At 36.8% G+C, this 24073-nt stretch overlaps 1 protein-coding gene across 1 annotated transcript in view; it reads right to left on the bottom strand.

The window, feature by feature from the left end:
* LOC123876650 (F-box/LRR-repeat protein 7) overlaps positions 1-22759 on the bottom strand; it is a 37437-nt gene extending 14678 nt beyond the window's left edge. Inside the window, exon 1 of the mRNA XM_045922947.1 lies at positions 22422-22759. The gene's annotated coding sequence lies outside the window, so the exon portion shown is untranslated. The remainder of the gene's footprint in view (positions 1-22421) is intronic.
* Between the last annotated feature and the right edge of the window lie 1314 nt (positions 22760-24073).

Here is a 24073-nt window from a genome sequence, read left to right as displayed (position 1 = left end):
AAATAATTGTCTGACCGATAGCTCCCGATTAAAATGTCGGATTGATACATGCCTAAGTACTGAGTAGTACTTGGCGTTATTTAGGTTAATAACATGCTCTGAGATGGCGCCGGCGTGGGCCCACGCATCGCCCTTGGCTGCAACTAGTGTTTGCTTAAATTAAGTTGTACTTACTGTCCAATGCGTCATGTTTCAATGGGTTTAATGGGTTACTTACGAAATGTTCTGATATCTTCAGGCGAAAGATTTAATGCCTATTTTTAACCCCCGACCCAAAAAGAGGGTTATAAGAGTGTTATAAGTTTGACGTGTGTATCTGTGTATCTGACTGTGGCATCGTAGCTCCTAAACTGATGAACCGATTTTAATTTAGTTTTTTTTTTTGTTTGAAAGGTGGCTTGATCGAGTGTTCTTAGCTATAATCCAAGAAAATGGGTTCAGCCGTTTGAAAGTTATCAGCTCTTTTCTAGTTACTGTAACCTTCACTTGTCGGGGGTGTTATAAATTTTTAATTTACACTTGTATAATAATATATACCTAGTTTATGCCCACAACTTTGTCCGCTTGGCAATCATGCCTGGTAGAAAGCAATGATGAGGCTGCGCTTGCTTAAAAGGTGCCGATTCACTCTTGCCTTGCCAGGTTAAACCTAAGCGTGGCAGGAAACCGGAAGACCTTTCACACCTTAGCGGTCCATATCAGAAACGTTGAGCAAAAACATTCCGTGTGAGTTGATTTGATGTCAACAGCGTAAGGATGCTCGCACAGCTTTTTGCTTAGCTTCCTATAATATAAGCTACTTTACTTACCTTACTTGAATTACTTACTACACTAGCGGCACGCTATGATGGCCGGTTTGACACATTACAATAGTGATGTGGAATGTCAATTTATTCTCGAACAAAAAACAATTAAGTTTTGTTTTTGTACCTGATTAAATAGGTTTAATAAAACAAAAATGTATATGTTTATTTAATTTATTTGAACGAACTGAATATTTGAACGAAAATGAATATACATACTTTATATGCACACAAGAAACATATGAATACAAAAGATACCAAAAATTTTTTTCTTATTATATATAGTTTATAATTTTCGAAGCAACGTCAATTCGAAACTGCTTTGTTTTGCATTGTGCATTGACGCGAGTTTGCCGGAGGTAGTAGTTGTGCTAGCCAGCGATCCTATGTGACGATCGTATTAGATTCCATTTTTAAAAATTTATTGATATTTTTTTGCGATTTCAGAGGTTTGTCCACATAGTGAAAATTGTTCATATTCACAAGTACATTCACCCCTTAAATGGTGCAAACTGATTTTTCTACACTTGTATACATTTAAGAAATCAATTTAATAAATAAATTTTGAGTCCTAAACCTAAAACTACATTCGATAAAATTTATGAATCTCTGCACATCACTATCGTCAATAAAGTAATACAATTATTTCCTTCAAAGTCGTTATCAATTAATACGGAACTTCATGAGCGGACAAACGTCAAACCGGCCATCATAGCGTGCCGCTAGTTTATGTACTTAATACTTTACTTACTTGAATTTAGTACTTTACTTACTTGAATTTAGTTGCTCATTTAATCGATTGCCCAAACAAGATAAAGTTGAAAACTAAAATCCGACTAAGTAGGTACCTAGGATCGTCTTAATAAACGCTGAAATATTATTATAGCAAAATTGTTTATCTGTCCCTTGGTATATTTTAATGTTGTAGTACATTTATATTCATGACCTCAGAATTTTCTTTACTTTCATTTGACATCCCACTCTATACAATAGAAAAAAAAAAAATTTGGAGACCCCACTTTTTTGGATGTAACATCCGTTAGGTAAATTTTTTCGTATAAAATATTATAGCCTATGTCATCCGGACCTTTATAACGAATCAATTGACACCTCATTCATCAAAATCGGCTCAGTAGTTTAGGAACTACGGTGGAACACACAGAATCTGGATATAAACATGCATACATAGACATGCTAAAATCATAACCCTTCCTTTTGGCTTTACCGTAGTCGGGCAAAAAGTCGTTTCTCATGAAGCCTTCTAAGAAAATTACAACATTATTTGTTCAGTCCGCAAGTACTTACCGATCAATTACATTATCTAATTAATCACTTGTTGACACTTATATTACTATTATTGCGAATTGAAATATTGAGTACCTATTGCACTATGGGCATAATTCTACAACTTTAAATTCCATTTAAATTGTATCTCTATTTCTTCTGTATTAAGGTATAAATTGTAGTAACAAAATCCAAGAGATTCAAGGGCGAAACGTGGGCTTTAGTGAATGTTGGCGCCAAAGTGTATTTCGGAATTTGAATTTATAGAAACGTCAAACCAATCAAAATGGCTGTAACCGTGTATTGAAGTGTCATGTTAGTTAGTTGTAAGTTTGTACCTTATGCCAGAGTGAATTGTAGGTACTAAATCGTTTCTATTTTATACTATGACTAAACTGTAGATTAGTTGTATCTATTTGAATATAATTGGGTGGGATCAAGTAAAGGGTAAATAATATGATGATTACTTCATTAGGTTAGCAAAATAGGTATATTTTCGTAATTCGAATCACAAAGATACCTTAGCTACCTAATAACAAGTGTAAATTAAAAATTTATAACACCCCCGACAAGTGAAGATTACAGTAACTAGAAAATACATAGATTACAGTAACAGATAGCTAATAACACTCTCGATCAAGCCACCTTTCAAACAAAAAAAAACTAAATTGAAATCGGTTCATTAGTTTAGGAGCTACGATGCCACAGACAGATACACAGATACACACGTCAAACTTATAACACCCCTCTTTTTGGGTCGGGGGTTAAAAAGGATAACGTAGTACCTAATGCAATTTGTGTGAAATAGAAATGTACATACTTAAAAGCATTTAAAGTGAACTGAGCGACCTCAACGTGCGACATTTTGGATAGGTACAGTCGCGCAATAGGTACCTACCTACTTAGATGGTAATTGCCATTAGAGATCCTTAGAGCGTATTTTGACTCAACTCAAACTAGACAGAGTTAAAAGAGACTGATCTATGTCATAGACAAATCTGTTTCTTTTTAACTAGAAGTAAAGTCTGAGCAAAGAAATCAAAATATGATCTATAGATCTTTTAATCTTAAGTCAAAATCTATAAAGCGCACCAATGTGCGATGTCTTTGCTCTAACAAGACACAGTCAATCAGACAAAGTTATATCACACTAATATTATAAAGGCGAAAGTTTGTATGTGTGTGTGTGTGTGTGTGTGTATGTTTGTTACTCCTTCACGCAAAAACTACTTGACGGATTTGGCTGAAATTTGGAATGGAGATAGATAATATCCTGGATTAGCACATAGGCTACTTTTTATCCCGGAAAATCAAAGAGTTCCCACGGGATTTCGAAAAACCTAAATACACGCGGGCGAAGTCGCGGGCATCGGCTAGTCATTAATATAAATCCGTCTTGTTTTTAACCCCCGACCCAAAAAGAGGGGTGTTATAAGTTTGACGTGTGTATCTGTCTATCTGACTGTGGCATCGTAGCTCCTAAACTAATGAACCGATTTTAATTTGTTTTTTTTTTTGTTTGAAATGTGGCTTGATCGAGAGTGTTCTATAATCCAAGGAAATCGGTTCAGCCGTTTGAAAGTTATCAGCTCTTTTCTAGTTACTGTAACCTTCACTTGTCGGGGGTGTTATAATTTTTTAAATTACACTTGTAACTGACACTTAAGTTTGAATAAAGACAAAGTACGTTAACCTGATCTATAGAGGCGTACTTTGACTTTGTTCAGACTTAAGTTTCAGTTAAAACGAGACAGATTTATGCCAGTGATATAACGCTGTCTCATTTTAACAGTGCATTAAGTCTAAGCTAATTCAAAGTGCGCTCTATAAAATATCTCAGCCTTAGTGTCGCATGTCGCCGTCACGCATCGCAGTCGCATACCACAAAGCCTACCTTTAGACCTTATACCTTAGTCATATACACTAGAATGCCCCTCATATTTTCCAACGCCTGACACCTGGAAACTGTATACCCTAATGGCTATGTTTCCAAGAGCGAAAGCAGATACTTATTACGTGAAGTGCAGATGAAAATATTACCCATAATAATAAGCAGCTTCATTGCGTTATGGCCTTTAACTGTTTGCTTATAAGGGTGTATATCCCTTGTGTTTTAAAAGCTATTGTATTCAAACCCACCTTTAAGGCATAAGTCCATTAGCTAAGTGATGTCTAATAATGCACTATGCAGGTATTTCGAAAAATAATGGGCTAGACAGTTTAAAATACACTTCGAAATGATAACTGGAATAATAAGATAAGAGGAATTGTATACTATAAATTTATGGTTTAGGATTTTAAAATACCGTGAGAATTTTTTGATTTCCCGTAGTAAGAAGTGTAAATTAAAAATTTATAACACCCCCGACAAGTGAAGGTTACAGTAACTAGAAAAGAGCTGATAACTTTCAAACGGCTGAACCGATTTTCTTGGGTTATAGCTAAGAACACTCTCGATCAAGCCACCTTTCAAACAAAAAAAAACTAAAATAAAATCGGTGCATTAGTTTAGAAGCTACGATGCAACAGACAGATACACAGATATATAGATACAAAGATAAACACGTCAAAATAACACCCCTCTTTTTGGGTCGGAGGTTAAAAAGTAGCCTGTGTCACTCGCAAAAATTCACGTTGATCTGTTGCTCCGTTGCGACATGATTGAAATACAAACCAATTTACCTTTTCATCCAGGAAAATCAAAGAGTCCCCACGGAATTTATAAAAAATCCACACGGACAAAGTCCCGGGTATTAATATAGTAAAACGGGTATTAATATATGTAGCTAGTAATATAATAAAAACTGCTTTAGAATTGAATATTGCGCTATCCTTTAATAATAGATAATCGTAGTTACTATAAAAAGCTCAAGATAAATACGCAAACGATTTGATTGAAAGTTCTTAATCTTGAATAATTGATTGAACACGCCAATTTGTTCCACATTAGTTTTTGCTATGTAATATTTAATCGGTAAATTGAAATTGAAAGAAAAAGGCAAGTAACCGTGGTTTTTTACCATTTTAAATTGTATTTACTGTGTCTGGTTTCAAGGAATTTTGTGGAAATTCTTGAAACTAAATGAGGTACTTGGTACTGTAAAAAGAAGGCTTTTAAAAGATCTATTAAAAGATGCAAATACAAAGTCAGTAGTGTTAATACGTAAAACGAATTGTATTAGGAACAAAGCAAGTTCGGTAATTTGCGTTCATTTTAAGTGACTTGCATCAAAATTGAATGATTAATTGAAAGCTTATAGTAGATTGGAAACAGCAATCCATAACTAGTATTCTAAGAGCTTAGTGATTGCACCCACAGAAATCATAATAGGTACAGAAATGCTAATGGTGCATGAACGCGGATGTTTAGTGAAACATCAGCGCGTGCTATTGTAAAAACAAAGGCATTTGCATGGCGTTACAATCTAATTTAGTTGCTTTGGATGCTACGTAATAATACGTGCTTTCGTATTATTTATTTTTTAGTGAGTTGACAAAAATCGTCGAAAATGTATTTTGATACGGAAGTTCTAAACGAGTGTGAGGACGTCACCGCGCAAAATATATTTAGTAAAACATAAATAAGCGTTTCTGTAATAGACGTACCTTAAATTTGCATAGTGTTATATTTCTATAGACATTGGAGGTTTGGAGGAGAATTATTTATGTACTAACTGGTGCTCGCAACTTCATCCGTGTATTTTTAGATTTTCAAAAATCTCGAGGGATCTATTTAATTTTCTGGGTTGTTACTTTCCAGTTCTTTATATCTATAGAAAAATATCACATTGCTCCGTTACTCCTTTGTGGCATGATTGAAGGACAAAGTTGAAGGACAAAGCAAACACTCCCTTGCATTTATAATAAAGGTAGTGAACAATGACTTGCTCAATTTAGCAAAACACTGTCTCGATATTAAAGACAGCTGATACCATTTCTATTGCCTGATTTATATTTCTGTGATTGAACCACACCGACGGATTATCGTCGAACGTTTGAATAATCTCAAATTAGTTTTGTCTCGCAATATCCATCCATAACTTACTTTTACATATTGCAATATCCCCGCCGGCACGTAATTTATGCCAATCGAAACAGTGACATTTTGAAATACGTAACTTATACGAATGTTTCTCGCAGCAAAACAATTTTGTTCAAAACCTATTTTTGTTAATAACTGGTTGAATAGAATAGAATAGATTTATTCAAAAATTCTAATTCTAGTTGCTAATTCGTTCATTTTGTCAGAGTTCTACCAAGTAAGGTACTTATTGCGTAATATAGCCTCATCAAGACCTACTTACCCAGCAAATTTCATGATTCTAGATCAACGGGAAGTACCCTATAGATTTCTTGACGGACACGACAGACAGACCGACAACAAAGTGATCCTATAAGGGTTCCGTTTTTCCTTTTGAGGTACGGAACCCTGATAACTGCCATTTTTAGCACACCTCTTCCAGCGTACGTTATATGCTTATATCAGTGACCAATAAATAAAATCAGCCGTCATAAGTCAGTTCGGGACCGCAACGCACGCAGGCTCTATTTCAACAATAGGCACCAACGCCATATTTGGACCGATTGCATCGAAACCCTTTCTACGAGAACGTTCACCGATTAACTTCAATCTAACGTTGTGAAATCGTTTGGGAAACTAGCCTACCAGTTGCCGCAGTTATCAGAATAACTGACATAACCATAGATATCGGAATGGACATAACAATATTATGTAGGTGTGACCGGGGCGACTCAGCCTTATTACATTGTATTGGTTAAGGAACGCTGACCACTTGGTCAGTTACAATGATGGTTTATTAGGCACATAGGTGATACTAAAATTTAGACACAGAGTTATCTTAAGAGCCTACGCAAAACCAAATAATCCAATATAAGTTACCAGTATAATCTACCAGTGAATAACCAGTATGAGTAATCTTACGTGAAGTTAATAATCTTCTATTTTTGAATTTAATTATGGTCCTTCGAACCAGATTTTAGGGAACAACCTATATGCACCTATGTATTGTTTGTAATGTCCCATTAGATGCTAATAACTATAATTAAAACGATATTACTTACGCTAGACCTACCTAACCGAATGGATATAATAGGTATATATAACACCTTTCTATCATAATCCACATGACAGTGAATAAATCACAGAGCTATTTGCATACCGGTATCATACCGGTCATTTATAACGATACGGTATGGCACTATAAAAACATAAAATGTCATTCGAGTTCAAAATCAACATCGTTTGTAGCAGGGGTTATTGCACAACGCAATCACAATCCCCGTCGTCTTCAAAACTAAAAACATACATACATACATACATAGACTGCTAAAATCATAACCCTTCCTTTCGGCTTTGCTGTAGTCGGGTAAAAAGCTTTGACACAAAAAGTTACGGCAAAACCCGAGGCAGCTTTTAGAAGTCGTAATTTTTATTACGACTTCTAGAAGTTGCTTCTGAAGCTGTAGATCATTAAAATCAGTTTAGATTTGATGGAGTTATGGAGTAAAATCGATAAAAAACTTGATCCCGTATCCCGAAGAATCCCTAATTTTTTCTCGATAAAAACTACTCTAAATATATGTTGACCCGAAATATCAACTACCACTGTACCAAAAATTTAAATCCGTTCGGTAGTTTTCGCGTCATACGCGCACATACAGACATACAGACATACAGACAATGGATAGATAATATTTTAGACTAGCACATAAGCTACTTTCTATCTCGGAAAATCAAAGAGTTCCCACGGGATTTCTAAATACCTAAATCTACGCGGATGAAGTCGCGGGCATCAGCTAGTCTCGGATAGAGGAGGAGTAAATCCTCTTGCAGGTACAGTTACACCATAGTTAGAAACAGTAGTTACCTTGCTCTGGATAGAAGTTGGATTGGAGCATAGTCAAAGCTCGGGTTAAATTAACTTTGTAATATGTAAACTAGAAACGGGTACACGTCTCGATTAGATAACTCAAAGGTAGCCTCGGCACCGAACATGGCTTAATTATGGGAGCTGTGTAAACGGATAAGATTAAGAATCATATGTTTCACACATAATTTAGCCGGTGTCGACATATTTTCCATAGATTTTAATGAGTCTTCTCCAGTATCTGTTCATCGTAACGACAGGTGTCCCTTTAATTAAAATATGTCTGTCTCTTCCCGACCGATTATTCCTAATCAATTATGCAATCAAGAGTGTAGTGCTCCTCAGCATTTTAGCTTAACACTGCTGATTACGGTAAACTTTTTTTTTATTCAGATACAAGCCCTTGACTGCAAACTCACCTGGTGTTAAGTGGTCTACGATGGAAGCGGGCTGACCTGGATAGCAGTTTTCATTAAACCCATAATCCTTTGGTTTCTACACGGGATCATACTGGAACGCTAAATCGCATGGCGGAACGGCTTTGCAGCTAGGATGGTAATTAGCCACGGCCGAAGCCTCCCGCCAGAACAGAAACTGCGTTATTGCAACAGTTTCAATTAACAAGAAACCACAAGCTTCATGATGCGATAGAGAGAGCTATGCTTAGAGTTTCTCTACGTTGTAAAAAAGGGGACGATTCAAAAGTACTTATACAGTACAAGTTTATTTTAATAAAAAATATTTCTATTCCATTCTATTGTACCCTGCGGCTATAGCAGCTCATGCGACCGAGTGTATTCTCCAGTTACTTTGTATCTTAAACGCAGTGGTAAAACGCAATGTAAACAAATTTTAATATCAATGGGTACAGCTCATGATGCAGCATCGATTTCTATGCAAAAACGGTATCGTGATATTCCTTAATAGTAGTGCCTAGTAGCCACATTCACTTTATGTTCCTGGGTGGACCGCTAAAATGCTAACCAAGCCTAACATGTTGGCGTAAATCTTTCTTTCTGTATGGGTGGTCTAGTTTATTTATACAATTCCTCAGAAAAAAATATAATATTAATATCCTCCGACATCAATGTTAAAATTACCAAATTTTTAAGGTTACGTAGTCGAAGGGTGCGAAAGAGACCATATTAATAAGCCTCCGTCTGTCCGTCTGTCTGTCAGCGAGTTGTATCTCATGAGATAATAGGTAGAGAATTAAAATTTTCACAGAGTATTTTTACTGACGCTATGACAACAATAATATTTTTTTTAAATGGCCACCATGCAAATTGAAAAAAATTAAAATCTTGTACGAGTCCGACTCGCACTTGACCAGTTTTTTAATTTCAATGTAAAGCAATACATTTTAATATAATCTCGACGAACGGGCGAATTGATTTGAATTAAGTTAACAAGCGTATAAATTATATCCCTGAAAGTCACATGGAAAATTTATCCTAACAATTTGCATACTACCCTAAGGATAAAATTCAAATAGGCAGTAGGTAAATGAAGCACGCGAGGAGATACGACTTTTTGCAGCGTAGCTAATATTTTATAATGGAAATAAATTCCTTCGCCACGCATATTTTATTTTGATGCAACAGAACGCTGACAATATCTTTATGAAAGACAACGTTTTGATTTATGTTTTGCATTAAATAAGATGTGAAGTTGCCTTTTTTGCATTTGAAGGAATAAGAGAAATACAGAACACCATGTCTGAATTTAGATTTAGATTAATAATAATGTATGGCGCAGAACCGATGCCCATTAGGGCAGACGTATTACTGCAAGCGCGCTGTACCTACAGGACGCCTTTCAGCCCCCTAGACCGAGCTTAAAAAGGTGGAGGAAAGTGGATGGATGAGAAAGGCGCGCTGTGTCCAGCTGTGGACACATGCAGCCTTATAGATGGATCGATGGATATATTTTTGGAATGGAATGACTAGATATTGCGCTAAAAATCCCAACATAAGACTTGGTCTACATTTTTTGCGGCTAAAGTCACGGAAAAACGCTAGTCATACAAGTATAAATTAAAAATTTATAACACCCCCGACAAGTGAAGGTTACAGTAACTAGAAAAGAGCTGATAACTTTCAAACGGCTGAACCGATTTTCTTGGATTGTAGCTAAGGACACTCTCGATCAAGCCACCTTTCAAACAAAAAAACTAAATTAAAATCGGTTCATTAGTTTAAGAGCTACGATGCCACAGACATACACGTCAAACTTATAACACCCCTCTTTTTGGGTCGGGGGTTAAAAATATAACATCAACGCGCGGTCATAGTAGCAGCATTTTGCTGGCCCAAACATGCACAGACCTACGATTTTCCTGAGGCGACTAGTGGGCAAAATAAAAAGCTACAATTTACTTTCAATGTCGACATTAGGTTGATCGCCAGCAGCATAATCTCGTCTAAAGGGCCATAATGTATGCTTATTATTCGCCAACGTCCCTTTATATACTGCCTTAGGCGTTATAAGAGTCCTATAAAGCGTATCTTATTATTATAATTTACATAGAATTTTATCTACACTCCCTGAGTATTTTGATGCTTAAAATATAGTTGTAATGTACAGCTATTTTGCGATAAAGCTGTCTTATTATTCTATATCTTAGAGTTTAAGTTATCTGTTATTCACTAAAATTTAACTAACTACTATAGAAATCATGCCCGCTTAGAATGGTGCCAAGAATACTGGCTGCATTTCCACGCTGGACAACCAGGCTGATCCGTTGCGCAAAAAATGAGCCAGCCCTTCTGTCACCCGCGCAGCGGTGAAATGTCTCGTAAAAAATTTTTTGCACTCTGACGCCATGGCCCCAGGGTCTCCACGGCAAACGGAACAAAATCTAACTCTCACTATTCACTTGTATAATATTGTTTAACTTTATTCTGGTATAATTGATTAAAGTGTCTGAAAATGAATCTAAAACTTTATCCCTTTCGATAGTATTTTTAATCTGAAAAACGAAGTCCCCCGGTTATTGAAGTCTCTGACTGAACTCTATCCCAGTTTTTAAGAGAAGCATTATGTTTTAAAAGTATGCTCGTAAAAAAAATATGATTTGAATCAAAGCCAAGTTGCTACGCTTCTGCCCTATTCAACAGAAGTGACACTAATCAGTTCCATTCCAGTTTCTTTTTGAATAGATAAAAAAGAAAAACTAGCAGAAATTGCCTTGCAGCAAGACCAAGTGACTTGTCAGAATTGACTGCTGCTAGTTTTATTGTATAGTTTATAGTTTACACTTGGCATTATGAGTACATTACTCCGTAACCAATTAACTTTTATCAAAATTAATAACGTTTACTCCACAATCAAAGTTGTGTGCCTAGCACAGATTAGCAAACACGATTAGAGCCTTTCAAAACGATCGGCTAAGCGTTAGATTTCTTGGAAATTCCATATAAGTCGAGTCTAGACCAGACACGAGAGGAATGCCGATTCCAGTCGTAAATCAGAGGTGACATAAAGTGACCGCCTTATTACGATTACGGGACTTAATAAAATTACCCCTAATACAGCTAGAGGTTGCATAAAAAGCAATAGATGTACTTAGCAGGTTTGCGACTCTGATGAATATGGAAGTGGTTGGTACTACTTTTGCGTAATTTATTTTTTCCTAATACTCGTAGGATAAGTACAACTTTATTTTATCACGTCACCACAAACAGGGACTTGAATTATAGGTACTTGAGTAATAGGAAATTAATTGAGGGAAAATTACTTATTTTTATTCAAATAAAACCTTTAGAAGTAGTTAACTTTGAATTGTCAAATTCATTTACCACTGCACTTCTTTGAAATGCCCTTTCTGCCGAGAAGAACCAGTAAGAAACTTGGCGGTTGCTCTTCGGTAGGTTGGCTCTTATCAAAAATTCAATTGACATAATATTGGGACCTATGCCATGTATAAAAGTAATTAAGAAGATCATTTTAGTTATAAAGTTATTTTAATTCTTTTCATTAGTTCATAGATATAATTACAACCTAAATTATAAGTGATATCTTCTGTAACAAAGTGAAAAAATCCATACTAATATTATAAATTCGAAAGTGTGTCTGTCTGTCTGTCTGTTACCTTTTCACGGCCCAACAGTGTAACCGATTCTGACGAAATTTGGTACAGGGTTAGCTTATATCCCGGGGTCGGACATAGGCTACTTTTTATCCCGGAAAATCAAAGAGTTCCCGCGGGATTCCTAAAGACTCATCCACTTAACTGATTTGTATGGGTACCGAAGAACCTTGCGTCCCTGTAATCGAAATAGGCAACTTTTTATCCCGGAAAATCAAACAGTTCTCACGGGATCTATAAAAATCTAAATCCACGCAGACGAAGTCGTGGGCATCGTCTAGTATTATCATAAAATCAATATTATACTTAAATTTCTAAAATCTTGGACAGCATGAGCATCTAGGAAAGGTAAAACATACTACCTGTACTCGTACAACCTATTACTCGTTGTATTAGCACATTTTAGTGCACTTTAATAGTAGTCAGGTACTACGACAGACGCTATGGTCATAAAAACTACGGACGTTACCTCAAAGAACAACAACAGAGTGGCACTAAGTTTGCAATATAAGCCATTTTAACTCCGTCTGGGAACAGGTGGACGAAATTCATAATAAAAAAATATATTACATAGATAAAACTATTACATAAATTATTATTATACGTATAACTCTGAGTCTGAGTATTATGTCCGTGCAACATTTCTGCCACGTCCACACCACGTTTCGCCATATTCAATTTATGATTTAGCCAAGTTCGCTCTACATCTACGCCATAATCTCCTAGAGCTCGCTAGGTCTATTCTCCATCATTACCAAGTCCATTTCATGTAACCACGTCCTTGCCACGTCTGCTTAATATCCTCATCACGTCCACCGCACGTCCTAGCGACTTCTGCTCACATCCTCCCCACGTCAGCGCCACGTCTTCACTCCCGCTATCACTATATTATAAATGCGAAAGTGTGTCTGTTAGTTTTTCGTTCAATCCCGTCGCATCCGAGCAACGGATCGACGTAATTTATTATATTTTTGACGACGTAATATATTTTTGTATTTTACTGGTGTTTTTGGTGGTGGAACTGACTGGGAAGCGCTCTAAAGGGGCGCCGCGCGTGTGTCGGCGAGCGCCGGCACAGACGAAGTCCATACTTATATAGTTTCCCTAACTTGTAAATAACTACAAACGTGACATTGGCTAATCTTTGTAAAGCCAGATGAGAGAGAGAAAAAAAAATCTCAATCCACGCGGATGAAGTCGCGGACGTCAGCCAGCTTGCTCATAAAGAAAGTAGCAAGTTTGCGGTAAACCAAGTGATAATCTAGACGCGGTCATGGGAACGGAGGACTCAGCTTTACGACCGTGCAGGCTACAGACATATATTTTAGGTCAGTTGGAAACCTTTGGCGTTTCATTTATGCGTCCATGCTCATGCGGGATCCGGTTCGCATTAAGTATGCTTATTCATATTTAAGTATGTACCTACCTACCTCCTTATGAGTAGCTTCACTTGAGTGGAACTTTCAAAAATCCTGAAACACGTAGGTATTCCTTCATTTTTGCCCTAAAGCCCAAATACCCGTTTTGTTTTGAGTTTTTGAAAAATGACCGAATTTCATACTAACATTTATCCCATATAATATACTTAGAGGTGGAAATTTCAAAAATCCTTTCTCAGTGACTGCCTACGCTACCTAATAAAAGGAACCTATCCTATCTACTATGAAAGTTTCAAGTTTTTAACCCCAGCAGCTTAAGCTGTGTGTTAATAGATCAGTCAGTCAGTAAGAACAAGTCTTTTTAGGGTTCCGTAGCCAAATGGCAAAAAATGGAACCCTTATGGATTCATCATGTCTGTCTGTCTGTCCGTCCGTATGTCACAGCCACTTTTTTTCTATTGTATTGATAGATATACCTACCTAAATGAAGACCCCCGACCCAAAAAGACGGGTTGTTATAAGTTTGACGTGTGTATCTGTGTATCTATCTGTGGCATCGTAGCTCCTAAACTAATAAACCAATTTTAATTTAGTTTTTTTTTTGTTTGAAAGGTGGCTTGATTGAGAGTGTTCTTAGCTATAATCCAAGAAAATCGGTTCAGTCGTTTGAAAGTTATCAGCTCTTTTCTAGTTACCTTCCCTTGTCGGGGGTAAATGAATTTTTAATTAACACTTGTTTAAACCCTGTCGTTTAATAAAATGTAGTCGAAATCGATGGCATCAATTAAGTTATTAAGTTATATTATTATTATTAATTAAATCAATTACGCCTGCCTGTTTAATCGAACTGGTTCGAAATACATAACGGGCGAGGTACCTTGAAAAATATGCTTCATACCTTGAATTTGCATTTTATTAAGTCTGGAACAGACACTTAATTTTTCACTCCACAAACTTATCTCCGGGGGAGTTTTGAGAAATTTCTTTTTATATTAAACGATAAAATATTTCGCGGATTAAAGTTGTAAGTAAGCTTTAGTTTTCATTTTGTTTTGTTTACTTACAAGTCCTTCTAATATCTAACCTGGTGGTACGTTATAAATGCAGTCTGATGGAAGTGGGCTTACTTGGAAAAGCATAGGTATATATATAAGAATAGAATAGGAATACCTTTTATTCTAATAAATTATCACACTAATATTATAAAGGCGAAAGTTTGTATGTGTGTGTGTGTGTGTGTGTGTGTGTATGTTTGTTACTCCTTCACGCAAAAACTACTGAACGGATTTGGCTGAAATTCGGAATGGAGATAGATAATATCCTGGATTAGCACATAGGCTACTTTTTATCCCGGAAAACCAAAGAGTTCCCACGGGATTTCGGAAAACCTAAATCCACGCGGACGATGTCGCGGGCGTCAGCTAGTTACAAATACTTTTGAGTCGTCGAATGCTTCTACCACTAGTTCAGAATGCCAGAAGTACTAGCAAGAAATTCGGTAGTTGCTCTTTGCAAAGATTTGATGTGTACAATATTATTATGCCGTGTATAAAATTAATTGCAGTCCCGCGTATTGCTGGAGCGAGCTATAGGTTAAATGCACGCTATTTTATCCCATTAAAACCCATGCCTATTCACGTGCCCATACCACTTATCGGTTACAGAACCCATTTATTGGAACAGCGCTCACGCTCGGCTTGGAGCGACCCATGAAGAGCACTCTTAACAAGTATAAGTATTCCACAGTTTCTTATACCGCGCCTTTCTGATATTGCATGAGTGTAAGCAATAAACGTACAAATAAAAAATCTATTAAAACAATATTAGCACCACGGTTTTCCTGTTACTTTGAACATATTAATAGTTCAATTATATTGTGATGTTTCGGACATTGAAATTCACCTCGCGTGGAACAACTCATTACTTTATACCGCACGCTATGCGTGGGAACCGAAGATATTTGGAGTAGTTAATCTATCAAACTTTATACGTATTAGTAACAGTAACGGAAGAATCCATCTCTCAATCTCCTCGTCGTAAAGTAAAGTAAAATATTCTTTACTAGCCGATGCCCGCGACTTCGCCCGCGTGGATTTAGGTTTTCCGAAATCCCGTGGGAACTCTTTGATTTTCCGGGATAAAAAGTAGCCTATGTGCTAATCCAGGATATTATCTATCTTCATTCCAAATTTCAGCCAAATCCGATCAGTAGTTTTTGCGTGAAGGAGTAACAAACATACACACACACACACACACACACACACACACATACAAACTTTCTCCTTTATAATATTAGTGTGATAGTGTGATGGAGCACCTTTACATACAGAAATATATGACAAAATAGATGTCTGTACAATTAGGCGGCCTTAAGGTAGAGGATATAATAAAGATTAAAGAAATTGGAAGGGGTGTACTAATTAAATGAAGTCTATACCACATGAAATATTATGTATGTAAGTATAATAAAAAAATTCGTCGTATTCCACATTGCTAAGGGTGGAACTCTTTGATTTTTCGAGATTAAAAAAGCCCATTGTCAATCTAGCCAAGATATTTATCTCAACAAAATTGATTTAACGGATGAACCTTGAAAAGGTAACAGACACACGGACAGATGACAAACAGACACACTTTCGCATTTATAACATTGGTATGGAATTAGTGCTTTGAAAAGTTGATTCTTTGTTCTGTATGTAAATTAAATAAGCTTTATATGTAGTTAGGTATAGATTATTATTATACTCAAATTGGCTGAAATGCGTTCAGGGAATTGGCAATCTCCTCTTCATCATGTTGCGCTGAAGATAACAAGGCGGGATTTGCATATGTAATCAAGGTGAGCTCTAACAGACGTGGGACTTTAAAAAACCGGCCAAGTACAAGTCAGACTCGCACACCGAGGGTTCCGTACTCGGGTATTTTTCTGACATTTTGCACGATAAATCAAAAAGTATTAGGTAAAATAAATAATAATCTTTTTTAGAATGTACGGACAGACAGACAGACAACAAAGTGATCCTATAAGGGTTCCGTTTTTCCTTTACGGAAAACTTTTACTTTTGACTTTTGTTTTACGGAACCCTAAAAACTTACCTGTACATTGTTCCAACCGAAATCTTTTAGCGATTCGGCTCTTGCTGGTTGTTCCCATAGGAAGAGCATTCCGAACCAGTGGTAGACAAAGTCCCCGATATGTCGGAGGATTGCCAGTGAAAAAAAACAAAAGTTAAATTAACCACTCGAGTAAAAATTCGCTTTCTCGTTTCTAATACGCACTGCAAAAATATGGAACGCCCTTCCGCCCAGCTTCCGTTTTTCCGCTAGTTATAATATTGGTACCTTCAAAAGAAGAGATAACCTTCTGAGTAGGTACACTCCACCTTAGGCTGCATCATCTGTTTGGTGTGATTGCAGCTAAGCAATAAGCCTATACATATAGTTAAAAATCTTTCTTTTTCAATTTCTAATACCTACAGCCAACTCAAAATATATTCTAACTCTAATTCCGAGCTCCGACTCTCTGCTAGTGAAAATTGGTCGACAGAAAAGCCAAATAACTTTTTTGGCTCGAAGGGGGATTCAAACCCAGCATGCGAACGCAATCTACCACTCAGTCGATTGGACTCGCTGAGAAAATTCAATAATTATACCTTTTCTCCTGTCACTTTATATCTAGACTGAACATTTCACTCCAATATAAATTAAACGTGTTTGCTGGGAAATGCATTGAAAACTAGAGGAGAAATCATGATATGCATTTAAATTAGTTAAGTTTATTTACATCTAATAGGTTTAACTAGATTAACATCCGTCTAGGCTTCGAGCCATGAGCTGTGCCATAAGGTCCTAAGTTAAAAGTCAAAAGTCAAATCACACTAATATTATAAAGGCGAAAGTTTGTATGTGTGTGTGTGTGTGTGTGTGTGTGTATGTTTGTTACTCCTTCACGCAAAAACTACTGGACAGATTTGGCTGAAATTTGGAATGGAGATAGATAATATCCTGGATTAGCACATAGGCTACTTTTTATCCTGGAAAATCAAAGAGTTCCCACGGGATTTCGAAAAACCTAAATCCGCGCGGGTGAAGTCACGGGCATCGGCTAGTCATTTATATATTCTAAAAGCTAGGTACCTACTAAATGTACTTTTTTTGATGGTCAGAATTGTTAGATTTGTAAGGTGATAGTGGTGATAATTAATTACGTAAACTTAAAACTAAAGCTACGAGGGTTCGAATCTCGGTTGTACCTAGAAGTTATTTAAGATAAATTCAAATTAATTTGGTAAACTGGTTGGACCGTGGAAAGGTAACGTAAATATATATATACTGCCTCCTGAAACACAGTTTTCACTTCATCAGGAGGCAGGGCCTCACACCAAAGTCTGTAAATAATGTTCTACTAAGATAATAAAGATTTATTATTATTTATATGGATCCTAGATCATTTTGCAGTACCTACCTGAGTTAATACATAACTATTAAGGTAATAGATTTGTATAGTAAGCGAGAAATCACTAGGAAAAGACTGGATAGAGTTGTTTGCACCATCTGTTACATAGCTCAGTAACTCAAGGGCTTTGGCTTAGAGCATCCTATTTGCATTGCTGAGATTGTTATTTACTACAACTGCACACTGAAACGACGCGTCGTACATACGAATAGATGTATTTAGGTATGGACCTAACCTGAACCAGTAGCTCGATTCCGTAAGACCTGCATCAATCATTATTACAATCGCAATTGTTGTTATTGGCTAAAGTAATGCTATTCTTGTTGCAACAATGGATTGTAACCAATAGTGAGCGAGCGTCAACCAATCAGAGGTGATTACGATCGTGACATTGTAGCTTAATCTACCGCAATAACTTTTTCAGCCATCATCGCGTCGTTCACAGATATAAAATCAGAATTCTAACACTGAACAGAGATGAAACAAGTGTAAATTAAAAATTTATAACACCCCCGACAAGTGAAGGTTACAGTAACTAGAAAAGAGCTGATAACATTCAAACGGCTGAACCGATTTTCTTCTATTATAGCTAAGAACACTCTCGATCAAGCCACCTTTCAAACAAAAAAAACTAAATTAAAATCGGTTCATTAGATTAGGAGCTACGATGCCACAGACAGATACACAGATACACACGTCAAACTTATAACACCCCTCTTTTTGGGTCGGGGGTTAAAAAATTAACTTCAACCTAGTTTGACTACCTACCTTTGTTTTATGTTGGGGCGAAGGAAATATTCTTATGTGGGGTTAGGTAGGTATGTGGAGTTTCTACTCACTAAAATCCGGTGGCCATGCTTGCGAAGATGCGACGTGCTTTAGATACCTACCTAATTCATCTAGTATGTATAATACTCTAGTGCAGATGTTACCAATGTATACCTACAGAACTATAACTTGACTAGGTATAGGTTACTTGCCTTTCTATTATACAATGCATGGTCTGAAATCTCAAGGATGTTGAGACAAAGTCCAATATTGTTGTCTTTGACAATATAAAGTTGACCCAAGTATAGTCTACGAATAATTGTACTAGACTAGATTAGATAATTTTTTTATATATTTTTTTAAATAAAAATAGCGAGCGAACGAGCAGGCTGGTCACCTGATGTTAAGTGATTACCGCCGCCCACGAAGATTTGCAGTATCAGAGGAACCGCCAATGCGTCGATTAACCCCATGTTGAAATTTTCCATCCCCATGAGAGGGGCGATAATGCTCGCGAATTCATCGCGTGGATTTAGGGTTTTTCAAAAATCCCAAAGTAGCTAATCTATATATCCGTAGGTAGGTAATAATATATCGGATGAAAACTAACTGTGTACTAAATAAATGACGCCCGCGACTTCGTCCACGTGGAATTAGGTTTTTAAAAATCCCTTGGGAACTCTTTCGATTTCCGAGACAATAGGTAAATTAAGCCTATATCGATCCCCGGTAAGCCAGTTATACCTATCTAACTATCTATACTTCAGCTGACAGACTGATATCTTTCGCATTTTTAATACTAGTATAGTGTTTTAATAAAAACTGGCCAAGGGCGAGTCAGACTCGCACTCGTAGGGTTTCGTAACATCAAAGAAGAAAGAACACTTTTAATTTTATTTTCTAACTTTCATGACAGGTACTTAAAATTTTTATTATTTGTTGTTATAGCGGCAATAAAAATATATTATTCTGCGAAAATTTGAACTCTATACCCGAAATACAGCCCCCTGACAGGCAGACAGACGGACGGACGGACGGACAGCGGAGTATTAGTAACAGTGTCCCGTTGGCATTCTTCGGGTACGGAAACCCAAAAACAGGAGCACATTAATTTAAGATCTCTATAATGTAATGCTATAATGTAATGAAGGTATAATTTTTCGCAAATTAAAGACAACAAAAGCACGCCTCCGAGTTCGTTATCAGGTTTAAATTACCCACTATAAATATACATATAAGCTGATCAAATAAACTGGTATTGCATGGAAGTCATCCGCGCGCCATTCGGTAGCGGCTTTAAGGCTGTACGTCCATTATATCAAACCGCACCTACATTGATACTATGTCCACACCAAAACCACCCAAAACTGTACCGTTATCCGTTGATTAAAAAAAATATAAAAAGTGGCAGTCAGTGCCAAAGCCCGATATAAGTGGAAATTGACCATGAAATTTTTATCCATCTCAAAATCGCCTTACGCGCCTAAAAAAGCTTTCACTTCAATAAATTAATTTGATAAACCTACCTACGTTGGCGTGTTTATTTTTATCATACGTCCACTATTTAGCGAACCGGAAAAAAATTTGCGATAGTAAAAAATAATTATATTGATATACTTAGTAGAGGGACTGTCGTGTGGTGACGGGTGCGGTGTGGTGACGGTAGATCAGAATACAGACACCATCACTTCTCTTCCCGCGGGCGCAGTTCACTTAGGGAACTTGTGACGAAACATCGAGGCAGGCGTCAAATGTTCCTACATTTGACGCTAGGTATAGCCAATTAATCGCCTATTTTTCTTTGATATCACGTCACCCATAGTTTAATACTTGACATATCGTCGATTCAGGATTAAACCGAGAGTTGCCTTGCTCAAGTTCACTCTGCTGCGGGTGACTGCAAGGTGACCAAGGGAATATAACGGAGACCGGGCAGCAGCGTCCTCTGTGCTACTAATAACATCTACTGCGATCACCAACCGTTTCCCCAGCGTGAGAAACTATGCTCCTGAGAAAAGCATAATATGGTGTGGATTTGACCTGCAGCTCGCTCCAGTAATGCGTGGGACTTTAGTTACTTGTATACATGGCATAATATTGTATATCAAATCTTTGAAAAGAGCAACCGCCGAGGTTCTTGCTGGTTCTTCTCGGTAGGAAAGGCATTCCGAACCAGTGGTAGATACTCTTGACGATTCAAAAATACTTGTAAAAGTCTAATTGAATAAAAATATTTTGAATTTGAATTCGTGGTGATTATGGGCAAACCCTCCCGTTGGGAGAGGCCTTTACTCAAGCAGCGGTGATGATGATTTAGTGGGCTCTCCTCAGACTTAGGTGCGGTTGGAACCCTCGTTAGCTATAGGATTAAGCTAACGTATTTAATTATCACCACTGCATCATTGTTTGACAATCAGAAAGTGTATCCAATTTAAGTAAATGACTTTGACTTAGACTTTGGATAGAAAGAAAGAAACAATATTTGTTTACATTTGTGCCACACAATACAACACTTTCAAAGTATGGGTTACCCTGGTGCCTCTACATCTCGAGCATTTGCTCAAAATAATAAAAGCGCCAGGATAAGTAAGCCTCATTGTCGTAAATATGTGGCACAATCTGTAAAAACCGGCCAAGTGCGAGTCATACTCGCACTTCCAAAGGTTCCGTCGTAATAAAAATAAGTAGGTATAAATGCATACAATGCTAATACGCACTTTGTTACCACAGAATCTGTGGCATATCCGTTGGTTAGGTAGGTATACGTAACTACCAGTTTTTATACTTAGTAGTTTTAATAGCCCCTAGTTACAATGTATTTATGTTCCCTCATAGCTTAGGTTTCAATTACTATACTTACTTATACACATAAGTTGATAAAATAAACTGGTATTGCATCTAATTTATCAGCCCGCCATACGGTAGCAGCTTTAGTAAGGATCTACGTCCACTATATCGAATCGTACCTACGTGGTCGATCATATGAAAAAGCGGTCAAGTGCGAGTCGGATTCGTACACCTTTGGTTCCGTACCATCGTTCAAGACATAATATTACTGTGTATTTTTTATTTTATTTTATTTGCACAGCAGTCATTATGAATGAGTCGCCCTCTCGGTTAGTGAAAATTTCAACTTTATATCTTGCAGTTCATGAGATACAGCTAAGAGACAGACAGACGGACAACGTAGAGTAGTTCAGGTACGGAACCCTGAACTTTGATAAAGAATCGTTATCTTTAACCAACACTCGTGACTAGCAGTTTCTTAGCATATTTTATTATTATTTTCGAATAGAAAAGCAAAAGATAATTTTATAGGTAGGTATCTAATTTGAATGAAATACTTTATTGATAAAAATAGGGGAAAACGTAACCACATTTTATGCACAAACCAAAATAAGATACCATTTTGAGAGATCTGTCGGAATCATAGATTTTTAAAGAGTATACCTTATATTTATTTTAGATTAGTAGTAGTAGATCTATAGGTTAGTAAATTTTTCTTATTAGAAAAATATAATAGCTAAACTTTGACTAAAAATATAAAAAAGTTGTAAGTTCGAATAAGACTGAGTGTAATGTCATAGCGCTAGCTAGTAGGATGAAATTTAAAAAATATTTTAGAATTCATTAAAAGTTAGGCATGTTAGGCTATTGACTTCGTCCTATCTAGTGGGCGACAAGTCTTATCTGAGAAAACAACGAAAGTTGCCCACCAAAGCTCAAACCAGACGTCTAACAAGCAAAACGTACCTTATTTCCCGCACCCCTTTTTCCTTACAGATTTCACGTAGAAAATGTCCTTCCACATTTTCATGTAAAAGACAATCTATCCATGGCACACTTATTTGTAACACCACACCGAACACAATTCCACTGAACACAAACTTACACGTTTCAACACTGTAGACGTGAGTACCACAATGACAAGTGACAATCCAACGGCAAAAAGACCGTAAAAATAACACTGTAGAACGTTCTAGCTTAAATTATTTACTTTTGTTTTGATATGTACAGAAAATTTGACGCGCAAAGTTATTATGGGTTCGCTATAAAGCGTTTGATGACCCTAAAAGTTGCTTTACAACTGACTCTTGAATGCAAAACTCACAGTTTCTCCTGCGCGGGCGCAGTCGGTATGCGCGCTCGTATGTGTGAGTGCCTCCGTACATGGTGTAACACACACATAGACAAGCGCAGGCTGCACGGTTTTTGTCGATGTCCACGGGGCAAGTAACCGCAGACCCAAAAAGTTGTAGCTCGCTTTAAGCTACCTATAGGCATATCGTTTTCTTGAGAGATGGCTCCTGAGGATCACAATTGACGTACAAATCAAGACTATAGTACAGTGTTTATAAGAAACTAGAGGATGCCCGCGACTTCGTCCGCGTGGATCTAGGTTTTTAAAGATCCCGTGGGAACTGTTCAATTTTTCGGGATAAAAAATTGCCTATGTCAACTACAGGGAGCAAGCTACCTCGGTACCAAATTTTATACAAATCGGTCAAACAGATGGGTCTTTAGGAACCCCGTGGGAACTCTTTGATTTTTGAAGATAAAAAGAAGCCTATATCCGTCGCCGGGATATAAGCTAACTCTTTACTTTTCGTCAGAATTGGTTAAACTGTTGGGCCGTGAAAAGGTTACAGACAGACAGACACTTTCGCATTTATAATATTATGTATTTATATACTCTAGGGCTCTCAACGTCACAACGTCCCATAATCGCACCCCACAAATCGATGACCACAACCCACGAATCGTCTCAGGCTAAGCGTGCCATGTGATAAAATTGAACAGATTGAGCAAAATCACCCCAGCTAAACAGCACTGTTATAACTCTATGCACTAGGTATATGAATTATGTGTGACATATATAGAAATCTTCCTCGTAAAATAATATTCCAAATTATCACTAAAGACAGCATTGAAAATAACTTCAGAAGCTTGGAAGTATAAAGTAAATACATACATAAATAATAACAAGGTTTGTTTCATATTTAGTAGAGCTTTTATAAAGCGCTATCTAAAAGCTTAGTGAATCCGTTCATCGGAATACACTTCAACTTACTGGAGCTTTCTGAAGTTTTGCCATTTCTAAACCAGTTGACATTCACCATCAGCATTAAGTTTAAATTCCTGTTTATTTACATAAGTAAGATAAATGTTAGTTTAGAATACACGCTTGATATTTTGCTTGAATTGGTAGGATTAAGTTCAAAATTTCCTTTGAGTTTTATGAGTTAAAATAAAATTATTTATATCTAAAGTAAAATAGAAACAAAAATTATTATTGGATGAAATAAATGTAAAAGAAGCTTTCAAGTTATAACGCTGTGACTTGCAAGTTAAGTTTTTCTGAAAGCTGCTGGTCGATGTCCCGCTAGTGAGCCTCAAGCTCCGCT

Source organism: Maniola jurtina, chromosome 22 (genome assembly GCF_905333055.1).
Source record: "Maniola jurtina chromosome 22, ilManJurt1.1, whole genome shotgun sequence".
In the NCBI taxonomy this organism is placed as follows: Eukaryota; Metazoa; Arthropoda; class Insecta; order Lepidoptera; family Nymphalidae; genus Maniola; species Maniola jurtina.
The sequence above is the reverse complement of the archived record's forward strand: the minus strand, read 5'-3'. Positions and strand labels throughout refer to the sequence as shown.